The sequence below is a fragment of the Rhinolophus sinicus genome, chromosome 16, assembly GCF_057876585.1.
Source record: "Rhinolophus sinicus isolate RSI-liver-muscle chromosome 16, RSI-T2T, whole genome shotgun sequence".
Taxonomy (NCBI): Eukaryota; Metazoa; Chordata; class Mammalia; order Chiroptera; family Rhinolophidae; genus Rhinolophus; species Rhinolophus sinicus.
This window is the reverse complement of record NC_142516.1, coordinates 163,576,290-163,595,679: the sequence shown is the minus strand read 5'-3', so window position 1 is coordinate 163,595,679 and position 19,390 is coordinate 163,576,290. Positions and strand designations below refer to the sequence as shown.

The 19,390-nt window shown below is 38.6% G+C and overlaps 1 long non-coding RNA gene across 2 annotated transcripts in view; it reads left to right on the top strand.

The window, feature by feature from the left end:
* Window positions 1–19,390, top strand: part of LOC109453077 (uncharacterized) — a 232,091-nt gene that overhangs the window by 188,668 nt on the left and 24,033 nt on the right. For both annotated transcript variants that reach the window (XR_016019201.1, XR_002138239.3), the window contains exon 2: window positions 17,934–18,032. This is a non-coding gene — a long non-coding RNA (uncharacterized LOC109453077). The remainder of the gene's footprint in view (window positions 1–17,933; window positions 18,033–19,390) is intronic.

Genomic DNA, 19,390 nt, shown 5'->3' with positions numbered 1-19,390 from the left:
AAAGCAAATAGACTGCTTGGATGAATTAATAAAGGGAGAGATAATGTGGAAATATGATAATGGCCTTGCATAAACTTTGATGAGTTGGGGTAGTTTAAATGCCTCCTGCCTAAATTTAGATGAGTAAATCAGTTTCTTCCATCATTTGACTCATTTCCAAAGGAAATCTCTGGGTGCAGTTTCTCTGAATCTCGGAGGCTGTAGCCAGGTGTAACAACACAAACATCATTTTTACCACATCTGTTTGGCTGCTCATGCCTTTGGATGAGATCTGCTCACCTTTTTCCTCTGACTCAGGCAAACTTTCTCCTTGTTTACATAATGCCATAAATGTTGGAAAGAGAAAACGGCATAGTAGACAGAAATCTAACACCCCAGGAGCAACATATTTATGAACATTTTATGAATTTATAATCCCTCTTGGATATGAGTTTAAAATTTTTTCAGATGCATTAGAATTTTATGCAGTTTTTTTTTTTTTAAAGTTTCCCACTGTCTCGTCCCCCACGATGAGAATTGTGGGGAGCGAGGAGGGCGGTGCAGGGTTAAGAAAAGACAGTAGTCACGAATAGAGTTTAAGCAGGCCAAGGGTCCCCCAATCTCAAGAACTGGAAGCCCCTAATCGGGCCTTGCATCAGCCTTCATTAGTTCAGTGGGGAAGTAAAAGAGATAAAACTTGTCAATCTCAAGATCTGTGAATCCTATAGATCATAATAGGAAACCAATTCAAGTCAATCACCCTTGCCTGCAGACAGCTGGACCGTAAGTCTCAACTTCCCCAAGGGACAAAACCTATATGCATATGAATAGATGGAAAGCACATCATTCAATCTCTTCCCTTGCAGGTTTTGGGAAGGAATGCAGCCACAGAGGCAAAGGCTCTCCTTAGCCTGAGGAAGGTGAGGGGCTGTGCCCACCTCTGTGAACCCCGTGGGTTCTCCTGTTGGTCCCCACGTGACTGCATCTGGCTTGAGTTGTTCCTTCCGTCAGGAATCTTACTCGTCATTGACTGTCCAGTCATCTTTCTGGGACCAAACAGGGAGGCATAACGTGCAAATACAAAGGTTTAGCAAAGTCCCTGAAAGGATCCGTCTTACAGACTCTCCTTTCTTTGGGGGCAGGTAGAAGGAAACAAACGGTTCAGCTGTTGCGCAGTGACATCCCACTGCAAACTATGGTAAATACATTGCTTCCCAGCCACACCTCTCCCTTCCAATGGCCCTTGCCTCAGAATAAAGAGAAAAAATAGACATGACCTGTCTAAAGTGAGCATAATCAGGATCCCTGAGGCCACATCCTGTAGGAGGAAATTCACCTTCCTTTGAAAAAATCCTACAAGAATTTAAAGAAAGCACAGTCAATCTTGTGTTCTTTGGATCCATTCAGGTTTCTTGTACCAATTCTTTCTAAGGGCCACACATATCTATGATGGCTATATTACGAGAGAGAGAGAGAGAGAGAGAGAGAGAGAGAGAGAGAGAGAGAGAGAGAGAGAGAGAGAGAGAATTCTTAGTTTTGTGTAAGAAATGAAGTTCCTCCCACAGGAAATGCTGAGAATAGATGCATTGCAGTTGCTCCTGGTTATAAAATGAGCTGGCAACAAATTATCTCATCAGGTTATGTACAATGCTTGAAACACTGTTCTAATCAAAGCTGTTTAGCATCTAACATCTCATGTGACCCTAAAACAACAATGAGAAACTTAAAACCTGAAAGAAACAGAATCCTAGAAAAGTTAGATAATCTAAGTGGGTCATTTGAACTTCTTAGCATCCAAATAGAGATGCTAATGTCTAAATTTTACAGCTAACGCTTAATCCACTGGACCAATACATACCACTGTTTGTTTGTTATTGATACAGAAATGGAGAGTGTGTAAAACTTCTATAGCAATTTGGCATTGTCATGACAACCCAGGACATGACTTTGTATTTTACCAAATTATCAGTCTGTGATAGATAGTGGGTTAAAAACAATAGACAGGTAAAGAAACTGCCTTCCACCATGGATACATCGAATGTTGAAACACTAGGCTAACATTAAATCATAGTCACTGAAAGAGTAATTCAGCAGTTCAGTCAGGATCTTCTGCACTTTCAAGTTTAGCCTCTGAAGCTCCAGGTAAGAGAAAAAAATAAGCAAATCGACAAGAAATCAAAACACACCCACATGGGAAATGCTGAGACTCAGACTCACCTTTCCACACTTTGACATATTAATATGTTTCAACTTCCTATTTCCCTCTAGTGGCTCTTGGTTCTTAAAACTGAGGAGGGCCTGAGAGACTGACCAGCAAAAGGCAAAGTCAACTAAGTGCCTTCGCCTTCCTCTGAAGTCGAGGGATAAAAATCTTGAATTCTTTTTGGTATTCTTGTTTGATTTGGGGTTAGTTGCTGTTACTGTTAGTTTTGTGGGTTTTTTTTGGTTTGTTTTTGCTTTTGTGTTTCCCTTCTAAGATCACCTGTCTTATTTGAGTACCATCAGTAAAGAACGGCAGTTTTTAGACACTGTCATGTGGATACTCATATATCTGCATATTGAGTTCTAAGATTAACAATCAGGTGCCCAACGATGGGGAGGGAGTGGGCTATCAGAGATCTAAGAAATAAAGTCATGGACAATTTTTTATAGATAGTTTTAAATTCTCTCATTTTGAAAGAGGGATGTGCTGCTGGTTACTTCTATCAAATAGCAAAGAGTAAATATCCACTTTTTGGAGATAGGTTTCCTAAAATGTGAATGCAGGGTTGGGTCTAAGTGTGGTCCTCCAGGGTCTATCGATAAAGGAAATGCAGAACAGCATTGATTTCGCCGCTGCCAAAGTGCCCAGGGTTCGATCCGTGACTATATTGACCCAGTTCCCTGAACACAATGTAACAAAATTTACAGAACAGCAGCATCAAATGGCTTCAGTTATGTCATCAGTGATGATCAAGGAGAAGTTGGTTTTCAAGTTGTGCTGGGGGAGAATAGCACGGTTACACTTCATAAACAACTTCTATTGTCTCTTGTGTAACAATGTCATACATATGCCCCCAACACAGTGATGGTAAAAAGATTTTAAGCGTTTCTGGGGTGGAAGGGTGGGGCTATAATGTTGAAACCAATTATAATTCTTACATTGAGGCTACATATTTTACATGTTTATATTTAGCGACACAGAAAGATGTTTATAATGTGTTTATAAGAGAAATGTTGTGAAATAGTTCCCATGTGGTTCTACTTTGCTACTACCGGGGGTGCCAAAAACATGTATACACATGACTTGTATTCATCTTTTGTTATCGGTATATATTGAGTATTACCATTCTAATACAGGTTTTCCCTTTCTTAAAATGTATATACATATTTTTTGGCACCCTCTGAATATATGCACTGGTGGAAAACAACAAAAGACATAGATTCCAAAAATGTAACAGTGGTGTCCTCTAAATGATAGTATTATTATTGATTATTTTGCTTGTCCATGTTTTCTAATATCCCTCTCATAAGCATAGATCTCTCATTTTTGTATTAAAAAAGGAATAAAATGAAATATTTTCATCTATTTTGGGGATAGTAAAATGATCTATGTGATCTGCTTTTAACATTTCTGCAAGTAGGAGTTCACCCAAAATATTTAAAGTTGTGCTAAGATGTTATAATGAGGGTCACAGGAAAAGTGGGAGACTCATTTTCTTTCTTTTCCCAGGTTACAGAATTTTTTAAATTAAATTTATTGGGGTGACATTGGATCATAAAATTATATAGGTTTCAAGTGTACAATTCTATAATACATCAACTGTATATTGCATTGTGAGTTCACCACCCAAGGCCAAGTCTCCTTCCTTACCCATATATTCGTTACAGAATCTTTAGAAGTATCAGCAGAAACAAGTGTAGGATTCAGTAATCAATTACTAAAAGCATATAAAATAAATAGAAATGTGTGTGTACAAGTATATAGAATTGTCTTAAAAGTAAGTAGTAACCTCTATTCTTAAGTGGATAATACAAAAGAAATTCTGGAGAGCTTGAATGAATGTCTGGCCATCTGGGTGGCACAGCTATAGGTATTAGGATCTGACAGACCTGGGTTTGATTTCTGTCACCACCCCTTAAAAGTGGGCTGCTTAACGTCTCTGAGTCTCAGTTTTCTCTTCTGTAAAATGAGGATAGTAATAACTACCTCACAGAGATTTTAAGTAACTATATCACAATCTTGAAAACATATCACATTGCTTTACACATGTTATGCCCCTAGTAAATAGTCGCCATAAAAGTAATTACTATTATTAGAGAAAGTTTTCCTCTTATCCCCTCCAGACTCCCACCATGGCCAACATTATGCGCCTTCCTCTTCTTCTCCTTGGCCCACTCCCATTTCGGGACCTATGACAGGCTCGATCCTGGCACTGTAGCATTTGTGCATAGAGGGGAAGCCATTTCTCTCCCTTTACCAACATTTCCTTTGGGGAAAAACTGAAGGCAATATATTCTACCATCCATCATAACCAACATCACTGGGTCTAGTACATTCAGAGGAAAGAAAGAAAATACAATATCGGAATTTTTAAATTAAATCTAAGAGAACAACATTACTTAGGAATGGTAGCACAATCTACGTAAGCTGCTCTAAACATTCCTGAACAAGCAGGATCTTCTCCAAAAATCAGAGGAAGTAATAAAGAGGCCACTGTACAGAGCAAGCAATCATGCTGTGAATTTGACTTAAGCCAATGTGAGCATGTATGACTCTTTGGTGCTTGTGGTAGGCAGCAGTAGCCCCTGAAGAAATCTGAGGTGGGTGAGGATTCCATTGCTACTTCTGAACATACAGCTTGGCCAATGAAAATCATTCCAAGCCCAATTCTTCCACACATTCAGACATTCACTAAATAAGCAAGCATTAGCTAGTAAGCCATAACATACTTCATGCAGTCTGTCCTGTGAACTCAGTGTCCCTTTTGGCAATTGTGACATGTGACCATATTCTAGGAGTAGATTTCTGTTACCCTTAGAGTTAGTACATCAAGCAGACAGCCTTCCTCCTCAAAAGTGACTGTGCTCAGGGCCATTTGGGGCTTCCTGTCCTGTATGTGACAGGACATGATACCTGGCTACAGACACCACTGGCGTCTTAGTACTCGTGTGTGCAAGAGGAACACGGGAAGGGAAGGGTGCCCTATAAACATATTAGCCAGCTTACATTCTTTCATTTCACAGTGAGGACCCATTTCTGACATTCAGCACAGTAAATAACATGCCACTAGTTTGATCAATAACAACCCATTTTTTACATTCACTGTGTTAATTAACATCAGCTCAAGTGCCAGTTGGAACATGGATAGTTTTCTACACACTTTGGGGTAGCCACCTCTGGAGTGTAGCCCACCTGATAAAATGTTACCCTACCATGGATTCTTGATTAAAACAACTTGACTGTTCCTACAATTAACCACTAAACTAGTTGGTACATACATACATACATACATACATACATACATACATACATACATACATACATACTTACATACAAAATCCTCCATGAATATAAAGAAAGGGCGCCTGCCTTGAGCTTGCTTTAAGTTGTAAACAGTAGTTGTGCATGGTTCAAAGGGCTATGTCTGCCCTGCGTAGTATGAGGAAAGATACATACATAATACGCTACTCTTTCCATACTGAAGTATTAAAATATTATATTATAGACATGGTAACAGAATGAAATCTAATACATTGGAATTAATTAGAAACAAGGAGCTCTTGAGTGCCTGTATGTATGAATTCTGCTAGTCACTGGGGGAGGATTGAAAAGGATAAACAAGACACTTCAGTATCCAGACATTTGTTACACTATCTTCAGTAACCATCGCTCATTAGTCTAGAGATAGATACCATTGAATTGCTCATCAGCTGTTTCCAGCCTCTTGTTAAATAGTCTTTGTATCTTGGTTCATTATCTAAGATCTGATTTGTCATTTGGCCAGAATTTTCACTTTCCCAAGATACCCATAGAAAAAGCCTACTTGTAAATTTATTTAGTTGATATCACTTTACCTATTCCCTAGAAGAAATTAGCTGTCTTTCATCTCAATCCAAGAAACCTATAGAAACTGAGGCCTGCCCTAAAAAACAAACAAACAACAACAACAAAAAAACCTATATATTTTGCCCCAGCCAAGATCAATTTTCTGGTTGAAATGGACTAAATTTCAATACAGTGGCAGAACAATGACCTACTACATTATATCTTTCTTTCTATGTGAGAATTTAGCAGTTGTGTGTATGTATCCTCCTTCCCCTTTTTTATCATTTGTGAACATTTTAAAAGTATAGAATAATTATCAGAATGTGGAGTCTTCATTTTACATAATGTTAACATGAGTTAGGCTATTAGACTCTCAGTTGGTTACAACTGTATCTACTCTTTGTTGACTACTTATTATGACCTAGAGATTTTGCCAAGTATTTTATAGATACTCATATGTCATTTAATCCCTGCACCCTTTAGGGAGACTTTTGTTATCTGTATTTTATAGATAAGATGAACTATCTTAGGTAATAGGAGTTAGGAGAAGATGAATCCACTTGCGAAAGTTACACAGCTAGTGGATGATGGAAGTAGATTTTAATACAGGTCTGTCCCTCACAACCAGCCCTCTGACTACCTTATACTATCTGTAACCATTTCTTTCCCTATACTACACTGGGACAGACACAGTCCTATTAACTACAAACTACTAGTTAGAACGTAAGGCAACTTCCACGCAGGAGTCCTTTCTTTATACTCAGCTCCAGATTTATGATTTAGTAAATTATGAGTATAGTGATATTCCCTGAAAACATGATTTTAGAAAAATTCCCTTCTGTTGGTTTTATTTCCATGATTGCTCCAGTAATCCACCCTGTGAAAGTTCCAATTTCTTTGTATCATCAAATACATAAAAAATGAATATCTCTTAAATCCAAGAGCTGATCCTGCCCGCAGAGGCAGCACCTCTGCGGCCTTATTCCACAGTGGTCTGTGGACAGGGTGTGGACACCCCTTGGGGAGAGGCTGACCTCTGTTACTTGCCCTTAATTGCTACAATAGAGGAGGTAGCTACGATGAGAAAGAAAGGACATATTTGTAGAGAAATGGGGAAAGTTTTCAAAGTTTTTTTTGTTGTTGTTTGTTTTTGATAACTCTGAATAAGTATGTCATGACCTCTTGGACAAAGTGCAGAAAACACATCTTGAAATTCAGGGCTAGCCCCAGGCAAAAAACACAGATTAGGCAAGGTGCATCTTTAGACTCTCAAGACCGTCTCTCTCTATCTGGAATTCCGTTCTCCCTCTTCTAAAGCTCAAGTAGTTCCTTCTTATTAAAGTTTATTCTTAAATATAGATATCAAATAGTCTATTAAAAGATACAGTGTCCAGTGTTAGCAAAAATATAGGGACATAGTCGTGAGAGTTTGGTAAATTTTTATATCCTTTGTGGTCAGTAACTTGTTTTTTGTTGTTGTTTTGTGTTGATTTTTTAAAATTTTTGTGTTAGTTTCAGTTGTACAAAACAATGTAATAATTAGACATTTACACCTCTCACAAAGTGATAACCCACCAGTCTTCTACCCCTCTGACATGTATATAGCTATTAATAATTCCATTGACTCTATTCCCTATGCTGTACTCCATATCCCGTGACTCTATATATATTTAATTTTAGTTGACATTTAATATTATTCAACTTCAGCTTCAGGTGTATAGCACAGTGGTCAGGAATCTACACAGTCAATGATGTGGTCACCCTGATAAGACAAGTGCCCATCTGACACCATACAAATCTTTACATTATTGATTATATTCCCCAAACTGTCTTTCATGTAACTTGTAACACTTTAAAATGTATATACCCATAAACTGAAATAGTCCACTTCTAGAACTTTATCCTAAGACATATTAATTTATGTTAAATTTACAAACTGTAAGAGTGTATCACAAAGTTAAAAAAAAAAAGCTAAATCAACAAGAATATGAAATTGGCTAAAACAAATTATGGTATAACCTTACACTAAAATACTAAGTAGTCATTACAATTAAATTGAAGAAACACTTTATTTCTGATGAAATCTAATAAAAACTGATTAAAAGCTGTATTTAAAAAGTACAATATTACCTGTATAACATGCTGATTAAACTGTACAATCCCTTAGAATTTAAATACTACTTATCTTTAAGTAACAGGAATACAGATGACTTATTTTGTTCTCCTTTATCTGTATTTTGTGGTATTTAAATTGAACATGAACTACCATTATAATAAAAAGGGGGATCTATTTTGTTTTACTTGAAGAAGGAAAATATGATTCCCTAAGTGTTAATGTATGTGCCTCTATTACTTTAGTCCCTATATATGAAACAAAAGGGGTTGTTTTGTTGTTGTTGTTGTTGTTACCTGGCAAAGGAAACTTGCAGCATTTGGGACTGTGTAGAAGGATTTTCCTTACAGACGTCCTATCAAGGACGTAAACCAGCAGCTGCTCGGGGGCTCAATCAGGCCCCAGAGGAGGCTGAACCTTGCTTCAAGTATCTTCTTGTATTTGGAAGCCCCGTGAAGCCTTTTATGTCTGCAACTCCAACACCCAAGGTGCTGCAATCTTCCCAATCTGTACTCAGTGATAATGGGCATAGGTTTCCCTCACCTAGAGATGATATATTATTACGATGAGCAGATGAAACGATAGAGGAGCTATTGAAGGAATAAAGCAAGTTGCCTTAAAACATGTTGAAATTCCTTAGATAGGTGCTCACAGCCCTGTCACACCAGATTCCCCCATGAAATGTGCCCGATCATGCATGCGTGTCTTTGCTCAGCCTGGAAGTTCTTTCCCACCTTCTCAGTCTAGAGTAGTTCTGCTCCTTCTGTGTCCACTGTTCCCAGGGGGTGGAATCAGAATTAATTTCTCCCTTCGAAGAGCATTTATAGCATTTTTTTTTATATTGCTACTATACAGTGAACTAGAAAGCAGTATGGTACGTGGCTTGCTGGTTTATTTCTCTCTGCCCCACCCTCTAATCCATTCCTACCACTGGGAGCTTTTGGCCAGGTAAGGGCAGAGAGAAAAGGCACATGACACTAATATTTATTCAGTCCCTATTGTTCATCAGTCACCATATATTACAGGTACTTTTATTTATACTACCTATGTGATTATCAAATAACCTAAAATGCATGCAATTTTATCTGTATAATAGAGGAAGTAGAGAGAGAAGTTATAACATTTTATCAAAGTAGCACAGCTGCTGTTATGGACTGAATTGTGTCCCCTCGAAATTCATGTGTTGAAGACTTTAACCCCCAATGTGATGGTATTTGGAGGTGGAGCTTTTGGGAGGTAATTAGGTTTAGATGAGGTTACGAAAGTGGGGCCCTCATGATGGGGTTAGTGTCTTTATAAGAAGAGATACCAGAGAGGACTCGGCAAGAAGGTGGTCATCTGCAAGCCAGAAAGAGAGCTCTTACCAGAACCTGGCCATGCTGGTGCCCTAAGTCTCTAATCTCAGACTTCTAGTCTCCACAACTGTGAGAATAAATTTCTGTTGTTTATGCCGCACAGTCGGTAGTATTTTGTTCTGGCAGCCTGAACAAACTAATACTGCTGTTGAATACCAGAGCCAGCATTTAAATCCTGACTTATTTTTTCTATAATACTATACTGCTTGTCAATGTGAACTGTTTATGTCTTTCTAACTCTCGTATTTAGCAGAGTGACTGGGATAGAGTAGACAGAAATCCAACAGATGGATGTTGGATGTCAGATGAATGAATGAATAATTGAATGATTACAGATAGATAGATAAGCATTTATAGCTGAACTTTCACAATCTAGACATATACCAGTTTACAGGCTTTAATTTGGAGCAAACTATTTCTGATTGTCACACAGCAAATCTACACAATTCTCCTGGTTACAGAGAATTCATCTGTGTGTTCTGGACAGTGTGCAGAATTCCATGGGAATTCGTGGAGCTGTTTTGCTTAAGAGGATGTTTCTCCTTGAAAATTAGTTGGGAATGCTGAAAAGCTATATTAAGCTTTTGAGGTTACTGCTTGTATTGAAGAAATCACGCCTGCAGAGTATAAACACCGGAGGGATGGGTTATATGCAGAGAACTAAGCTCAAGTAAGCAATCAATTTTAGAGCAATGACTATTACAAGGTTTCCTTAAAGAATCTCATTCAAAGCAGAACTTGAATCTTGTTGAGGAAACTTTCAGAAAGTAAATGCTTATATATACAAAATTCAAGTAATTTATTTGAGAGTAATGACAAATACAAGTTTCTTCTCTGCGTCATCATTTTACAGTGTTTAATTTGTATGTATATAAAAATGAAAGTTGGGAAAATTAAAATGATTCCTATCACTCTTTGCATTAATGATGTATGTCTAAACTTAATGGCCTATCAGCTACCACACAAACTGGTCAGGGTTACAGAGGGAAATAGTGCTCCTATAATTTGCAACTTGGAGGGGTGAGCAGTAGGAAACAGATCATCGAAGTTCTTCTCAACTTCTCCATTGAGTGACTCACTGCCATAGTTGTACTAATCAAAGGGAGATGAGAGGGCTCTCTCCTCAACCCTTCTCAGTCGAGTGAAATTCTACCCCATCTTCGAAACTCAATTAAAATGTTTCCCTTTTCCTTGACACTCCCCAACATCCTCTCTGCCATATCTCTCACCTCTGTTCCTAAAGAGAAGAATCAAAATCAATCTCCCCCTTCTCTGAGCACCCATAGCACTTTGTTCAGATCAGTAACATAGAATGGATCAGAGTATATTAGGAGAAGTGGCATGCTGGCTTAGTTCTCCCACCACACCCTTTCATCAGCTGCCTCCATGCTGGGGAGTGCTGGGAAGTTACCGGGAGGTAACACATCCAATCACCCTGAGGCAGCAGATGAAGGGCTCTTGGTCTGCTTTCTTAAACTGGAAAAGCACAGAGTAGAATTTAGTTCATGTTTTAAAAATAAGGAGGGCCACAGCTTGTTTTTAAATCATATAAATTTGAATTTTAGCCTATTCTTAATTATAAAAATCTATAATTTTTCTTCCTTTTTTAGAATGGTTATTTACAATGCAGTTTATTTTGTAATCACATCAAATCTTATTTTAATAGTGATTTTGACTCTGACACGTTTCTTATCATTCCAATTATGTCAATATTTAAGAAATCAAATTTCATAATCTCCTTGATGCCATTTACTCATTGGCTATAATATTTAAAATACCACCCTCAAAGAATAATCCAGAAGAAGAGTTTCAGAGGGTCACATGAGCTTTCCTGTCAGCTTCGTAACCTGCAACCTGAGAGTTATCAAGCCTCAATTCATGCTTGGAGATCAGTGTTATCAAGGAACCATGTGGCAAGGGAAAAAATCCAGGTCTCACACAGCCCTTGTTCTCTCCACTAAAACTTTACTTCCTTTCATGACTATTTATATAATTCTGTCTTGCAAGAGAGTAATATTTGTGCCTCTCTCTTAAATTACATATGGCTTTCATATCTCAATCTTGTTCTTAGCTCCATAAATGTATCAATGTGTGAGTGTACTGAAATCTTATTCTATTAGCCAATATTTTTTAAAAAGATATAAATATGAAAAAAAAAAAAGATGTACAAAGTGAAGTAATATAAATCTCATACAAGAGCCATTAAGGGACGTAGCTAAAAGATGAAAGGTAAATATATATTATGAGACATGGTAATAAGATGGTCAGGCACTCCTGAAATTAAGTTGAAATGTAATATACGGAGATGAAAGGAAATTAAATATGAAACCCTGAGATACTTATTAAGCCGTCAGTGGGAATCTGGATGATGATGTCACAACTAGGAGAGGAAAGACGACTCATGCAAAGTTGGACGCGATCCAGTTTGTGCTGTAGATTTATGCAGTTAATTTTGTCCCTTGACTGCATTCAGATGAGCATTTCTCCTCGACATACACCGAGGAAATTGCTGCATTATAGCTGTGTTAATGGTAATCAGCATGCTAATGAGCACCAAAAGGTCGTTACAGCAAAGAGAGGCTCAAAGATGTATAACCTGGAGGAAACAAGAACGTAATTCTTTGGGGAACGTAAGTGTCTTGTTTGTAGGTCATAGATTATTTGTTTTGGTCACTGCATTGCACAGGGAGTTTAATTTAAGCAGGAAAAAAAAATGAAGCTTTTTGAATTGTGAGAGCAGCCCAGCTTAATTAAGAAAAGTAACAATGGAAAGCTTTGAATTTGGGGTAAAAAGTAGATTTTTTTCAGGAGACCTAAGATAGTACTAAATAGTGCTGTCCAATGTGGAATTATATCTGCAGTTATGCAAAGTGTGAGATTTTATTGTATTTATTCTTAAGGCAGAAGTTGCTTCATGGCTCTCTGGCAAGGGTCAAATATCAGAGGTGAAAAAGGTTCAGAAGTCACAGTGTTGTACAAACAATTTCAGGGTCTAAGCTTTCTAAGTGAATTAAGAGATATTTCATTCTTAACTTCAGATGTGCATGTTGGCTTCAAAAGGTTAAGTATTTATTGATACTGAAAAAGGCAAGTATTCAATCAGGAACACTGCTGCTATAGCTTATTAAAAAGTTCAGGGACATGATAGTGTGCAGATTTCAGGTTAAGTCAGGGAGTTCCTCCCAGGAACTTCCTCTCACCAAAGATTTCAGGAGCCACATTAGCTCATCAACCCTATATTGTATCAGTAGGAACAAAATCATAATATCACTTGCTTAAATCATTATAGAGGTTCTGGGTTTTTGTTTAATGAGTACTTTTAAACAGACTCTTGCTAATGTGCTCTTTGGGTAGGTTCTATAACCAAAGAATGATGCCTTGGAAATGAACAAAAGTAATTTGCATTTCCCTTGTCTGTTAGTATATGGAATTTGTCACAGAATTCAAATGAATTTTTTTCCTATCCCAAAAAAGACAAATAGCTCCAGATAGATAGGTAGATAGACGATAGATAGATAGATAGATAGATAGATAGATAGATAGATATAGATAGACAGACATATGTGACTGACTACAATATAATATGATGTAATATAATGCAATATAACATCATGCTGTACTGTACTATACTACATTGTATTATACTAAGGGTATTTTACAGTTTCCATCCTAATACCTCTCTTAATTAAAAATCTATGTATTTTACATTTACTAATTTCCTCAAATACACACCTTCCTTTGTAATGTCAGGAAACTTCCTTTGATCCAACCTCTCAAAGTTAAACACCAGAGGGCCCAGTCCTAAAACCTCCTCATGGCAAAGAAAAGCACACTTTGGATTAAGCCAATGTTTTCATTGTTTGGGTCCATGCTGTCACCTTTTTTCAAAACACCTGTGACATATATCATCTCGTAAATGTAGTAACCCATTACACAGAATAATTAGGCTGGAGACAAATAGGTTTACATGCAGGTTTGGAGAAAAAAAATAAAACAAAAAACAAAGATGAAAGATAGCTTGGAAGGGAGGAAGGAAAAAACAAAGAAGAAAGGGAGGGAGGGAGGAAGGGAGAGATAGATGGATTACGGCAGTGTAAAAATATAGGATGAATTGGGTAAAATAATAATTTCTCAATGTAACAGTATGGTGTTGGGGAAATATAATTTAAAAAATATACTCGTAAAATCTTCTTTCAGCACAGGGAACCTCTCCACAAAGGCAGTACAGAAAGAAACACTTGCATTATTGAATAAGCCTTCAACCAGACTGTGGTGGACATCACAGGCAAGCTGCTAAGAGATTGGAACAGACAGGAAACTGACCCCCTTACACAGCCAAGCAGACACAACCCATTACATATTCTCGAGATGAACAGTAGCTAGTCCTAAAGTCAGAGCAGTTGACAGCACCATTTGTCACAAGGAGTTCACCGTAACTGCACCTGATAGTTGGGGGGACCATTTGTATGGGTAATTGGCTTTACCAGGGGAAAAACAAACTTCTCATATCTTTATGACAGGAAGTACTTTTGCATGTTGGAACAAGGCACCCACAGAAACTGGGAGATTGGAGTACTATCTTTTTTGATGTTTATATTTTAAAGAGATGGCTTGCCAGTCTCTGAAAAAGACATTCCCAGATCAGAATGCTGACAAAAGGCTTATCTGATTTTCAAAAGGATTCATATATCCAGTTGACTCTTGACTCAACCACTGTGCAGTTGAAAATCTGTGTATAACTTTTAATTTTCCCAAAACTAATCATCCATCAATGTCCTTGAAGGATTGGTTCCAGGATCCCCCAAGGATGTCAAAAATCCGCAGACACGAAAGTCTCTTATGTAAAATGGCGCAGAACCGTGCATGCAGTTGGCCTTCCACACCCACAGATTCCCAACTGCAGATGGAAAATGCCGTCTTCCATCTGCAGTCGGTTGAATCCACAGATGCGAAACCTGGGGATACTGAGGGCCAACTGTATATTTACTGAGAAAAAGCTGCATGTAAGTGGACCTGAGCAGTTCCAATAGGTGTTGTTCACCTTCATTTCAAAGATGAACAAGTACATGTAATAAGTTTCCAAAGGTAAATGGTCTGAGAAAAAGAAGGGGAAGCCATTACTGTCCTTATGTTCCCTTATTTTCAACAGGAAGAATTAAGCCTCTTGTAATTTGCAATTGTCCTTACAATGGGCACCACTGATTGTAACCCACAGCAAACCCACTGGGTTTACACTGAGGTTTGGGCCACTGGTAAGAGGGTGGTCAGGAAACTGACCTGAAGCTGTTCTGGTTCAGAGATCTCGAGCATCCCAGGGCTGAGTTCTCTTGTCCACTGGGAGTTTGGTGATAGCAGTTCCCTAAGTAATTCAGTGCTTCCCTCACTTTAATGTCAGTGCAGATTCGGCCCTGGGGATCTAGGGGCTGAGCCAGGGTTCTGCATTTCTAATACACTCCCAGGTGATGCTGCAGCTACTGGTCCAAGCAAGGCCTGCACTGGGAGTAACAAGCAGCTGTGTTCAGTTCTCCTTAGAGTCATAACCCCCCACTATTTACCAGATCCATGCCCTTGAATAAATCTTTTAGCCTCTTTAATTATAGAGGGTAAAGACTCACAACTGAATAAATTCTTTACTGAGAAAGTTAAGAAACTGTTTCTTAGAATAGCAAAGCCTTCGTGCCTTAAAGGAGACTTAAATCACACCAGGTTTAGCCCTGAAAGAGACCTGTCCTGTCCTTGAACACTTTTAGCTCCCAGTTTTAAGGCAGCATGTTCCACTGGTACATAGCTTATAATTTTATAGATGAAGATGCAATCTGCTTCCTTATACTCTTGACACATTGGGTCTCCTTACATGGTCTGGGAATACAGAGAATAAAATAAGATGGAAACAGCTTACAACTCCGTAACACTTCAGAGCGTATAAAGCAAATTTATGTTGATTATTTGATTTTATCAACATAACCCTTAAATATTTGGAGCCAGCAATTTTTTACCACTATCTTATCTTCTGTGGGTGAAACTCCCCAGGGTTTGCAGACCCTTCCCCACCTTGATTTCCTTCATTGATACTATAGTTTTTAGTGTCTACTTTTAATTGGATACAAATTAATGGCAATTAAAGAATTAGGCCTTATCTCAGTAAATAATTCCTAGTAAAGACTCCCTCAATATAAACATTTCTTTTTGTTAAGTTAATGTGCTTCATTAGTAATAAGTATTCCCTTCTTATAAATAGGAATAAACCAAATATTCTTATAGAAGAGTAGGTACCATATAGGTTTGTTAAATATTTTTCTCCTTCTTTTCCTAAGAAGATTTGTTATAAACAAGTTTTTGTCTCACATATCACATACCATACTAGAGGAACTAAGATTTTAGGGGAAAAGAAACCATGTTTAGGAAAATCCTAAATGTTCCATGGCATAGAAGGGTTGCAATGTTAACTCGCCTTTCACCATGGTTGGCTCTGATTCTCAGATACTCTTTTCTTGCAAAGAGAGCCTCCACATAGTGACGAGGAAGGGGACTGTGTCTTCATGAGATTAGAGGAGGGTGGGGCTGGCATTAGCAGATATGTTAGTCCTTGGTATGCGGTATGCCCTGGCTGCCCTGCCGGCCTCTGCTATGTCCTGACTTCACTTGTCAGCTGGGAGTCCTGCCGATGGTGAACCTGGTTTATTCCTTTGCTGCCGGGAAAAACTCTGGGTCTTCAACTTGTCCACTACCCAGTCCTTTGGCTCATGAAGTGTGCCCAGAAGTGCTGTCCCCAAGACAGGTCAACTATGTGTCCACTCAGCTTCTATGTATGGAATGAGAAAGCCTAAAGAGTGTCCGGCTAGATCTTTGTTCTGTCTGGCCTCACTGCTCCGCCCTCCTAATAAGGCTCTCTGCAGGGCAGTCTCCTCCCAGAATCCCACAGGGGGAAGTGGAAACTGAGCATAATCCTCCCACTGTTTCCTGACACCTAGTAAACCAGTGCCCCACCCCCACACACCATACAACCACTGCTGCTTCCCCAAATGACCCTCAAAAAGGAAAAACAGGATGACATCTCCATTCTCACTCTCCTCTCTCCCCCTTCCCACAATCTCCTGAGGCCAAAAAAAAGACTGTTTCCCCTACTTCCTTTTCCAGTCTTGACCTCCTTTACATGAAACTGTGATCAGACTTGCAAAATCCACCTAATAGCACACTAAAAGAGCCGATAAAGAAATTCAGATAACGTGTCAGATGAAGTGGCATAGAAGGTTTGATTCTTGCTACAAAATCCTATTCTTTTAATGCAAGGAACTGAATGTTATACTTTTGTCTTTGTATTCTGTGCAGGCACTCTGTTTCTTCATACCCTTCCTTCCTTCTTCCTTGCCACAAGAACCATGAGTTTGTACATGCAGCTGTGTGCACAAGGGTAGGGTGAAATCCTCCCTACTCTGTTTGCTGATATTGATTCCTAGGACCATGGCAGCCCCTTTGAGACCATGAAGACACCTTGACAAAGGGGAGACAGGTGACACTGAGGAAAGTCGAGAAGATAAATGGGGAAAAAAATTAATCCTGGATGGTGTCTTTGAACTACTGAATTAACCAAATGTGGAAGTGACTTGCTTAAAAATTTCTATGTAAAATAATGAATTTTCCTCAATATTTAAGTATTTCTACTTGGATTTTTATTACTTGGAGCAGAAAGTATCCAAACTGCTGTGCTGTCTTTCTGTAACATTCCTAATTCCCTCCAAGGAAGATGAATAACCTGACTGATTTAGGTAAAACATTAAAGGAAACAAATGATGTTAATGAGATTAACCCTAGAAATAACAGATATGAGTATGAAAATTCAGGGTTGTCTCTCTGATTCTCACCACCATTGCCCTTATTTAGAATGTCGCTATCATTTCTCACAATAAATTGTAATAACTACCTCATCTCAACCACCACCTCTAATCTGGAGTCTCTTACTAAAACACAAATCTCATATGACTCTTACTTAAAACCCTTCCATGGCTCTCCCTGGTCTCCATGATGAAATCCAATCTGCTGTGCGTGTTCTATGAAGCCCTGCCTACTTTTTCAGCTTCAGTTTTTGCTCATCACTGCCTGGCATTCTGTGCGACAATCACCCCAAATCTGAGCGTTTCTGAACACAGAGTGTCAGTTCTTGCCTTGGTGCGTCTTAGGTGCTGTTCCTGGCACTTGGGATCAGCCTCCCCAGGTGATAAAGGCTGGCAAACTCTCACTTATCCTTCTTAACTCAGCTGAAGTTTTGCTGCATCCAGACACCTCTCCCTGAGAACCCTGGGGAGGGTGCCCTGGATTCTGTGTGTTAATTTTCCCTTGCCTGCGCCTCTCTTGCGGCGACTCTCAAATGAAACAGCACTTCATGTACGTCTGCCTCCCATAAAGACTCTGGATTTATTGGGAAACAAACCTTGCTGATTTGTGTATCTTTATCATTTAGCACCGCTCCTAAGATCCAGAGAGACAGCAGCATACAGCCCGGTTCCGGATGGGTTCAGATCTTGGGTCCACCATATCCTGAGTATAGGACTTTGAGCAAGTAAGTTAACCTCTCTGTACTCTAATTTCCTTACCTATTAAGTGGGGAAGACAGTAATAGCTGCAATTGAGAATAGTAATAATAACAACAGCATTGCTGTGAGGATTAAGTGAATGTATTCATGTTCAGATATTTAGAACAGTGTCCAATTCATAGTAAACATCCAATAAATATTATACTTTATAACTAATATTAGCACTCAATAAATATTTGTGAACTGTGCTAAAGGACTGCAAACTATTCTAGTCCACTCTCTTCTCTAAGGAACTAAATTGTTTTGGAAGTCACAGATTATAAGGGTAGTGATTTCTTTTCCCAAACATATTTATATTACAGCCTATGATGCCCCATGTCACACACAGAAGGTTTATCGGGTACCCAACATTTGCAAGGATGTTGGAAGCGGTGAACACTACTGCTTCTCATGCATATCCCACAACAAACAGCAAATGTCTAATGTGAGCCCCTGGTTCATCTCCTGCTTGATGCTTAGGGCTAAGATGATGTGAGGGCCAGAGAGCCCAGTAGGACAAAAACGTGAGTTGACAGAAACATAGTGGTGAAGTCCTGGACTCTGCATGAAAAACCAGTACTAGGAGCTTTGTAATCTCAGAAAGTCACTTACCCCCACTAAGCATCAGTTTCCATATGGAAAATGGGGGTGATAATGTCTGCTCCACCTACCTCACAGGACGGATACAAGAAATAGATTAATTAAAGCATGTGAATATTCATTTGTCAAGCACTTGATAATTCACAAAAAGCAAAAGATTTGCTAATTACCCCATCAAAAACCTTCTCTGAGCTCTGCACAGTCAGTTTTTCTGACCCATGGAACACCCCCAACTACGAGACCTTGCATAAGACCTGACATTAATACAATTGTGTGTGTGTGTGTGTGTGTGTGTGTGTGTGTGTGTGTGTGTGAAGGCCTGACACATCTACCTACTCTCCATATTCTATCTCACATCCTAAAAAATCAAATTACTTACTATATTCCTATCAGGAATAAAATAGAATTTATTCCATTCTCTACCAGACAGTAGGGTAAAATTAGCTTCAAATGACTGTGAAAGAGCATAATGTTCTAGTTTACCAGAAACCAAGGAAACCTAGTATATCCAGCAGCAATTTTTCTTCCTTCTTATTCTTTCTTTGTGGTGAAGCTGAGAATAATGCCCTTAGGTTTTTCCCACTATATATGTAGATGGGGAGCAGAAAGAACCTGCAATGGAACAGAGTCAGAGATGGTACAATTAAAAAGGCTAAGATAAATTGTTGATGTTTTAACATGGTGCTTTTTTACTACCAAAGTCACCTCAAATTGACAATTTTAATATAACATAATTTAACAAAAA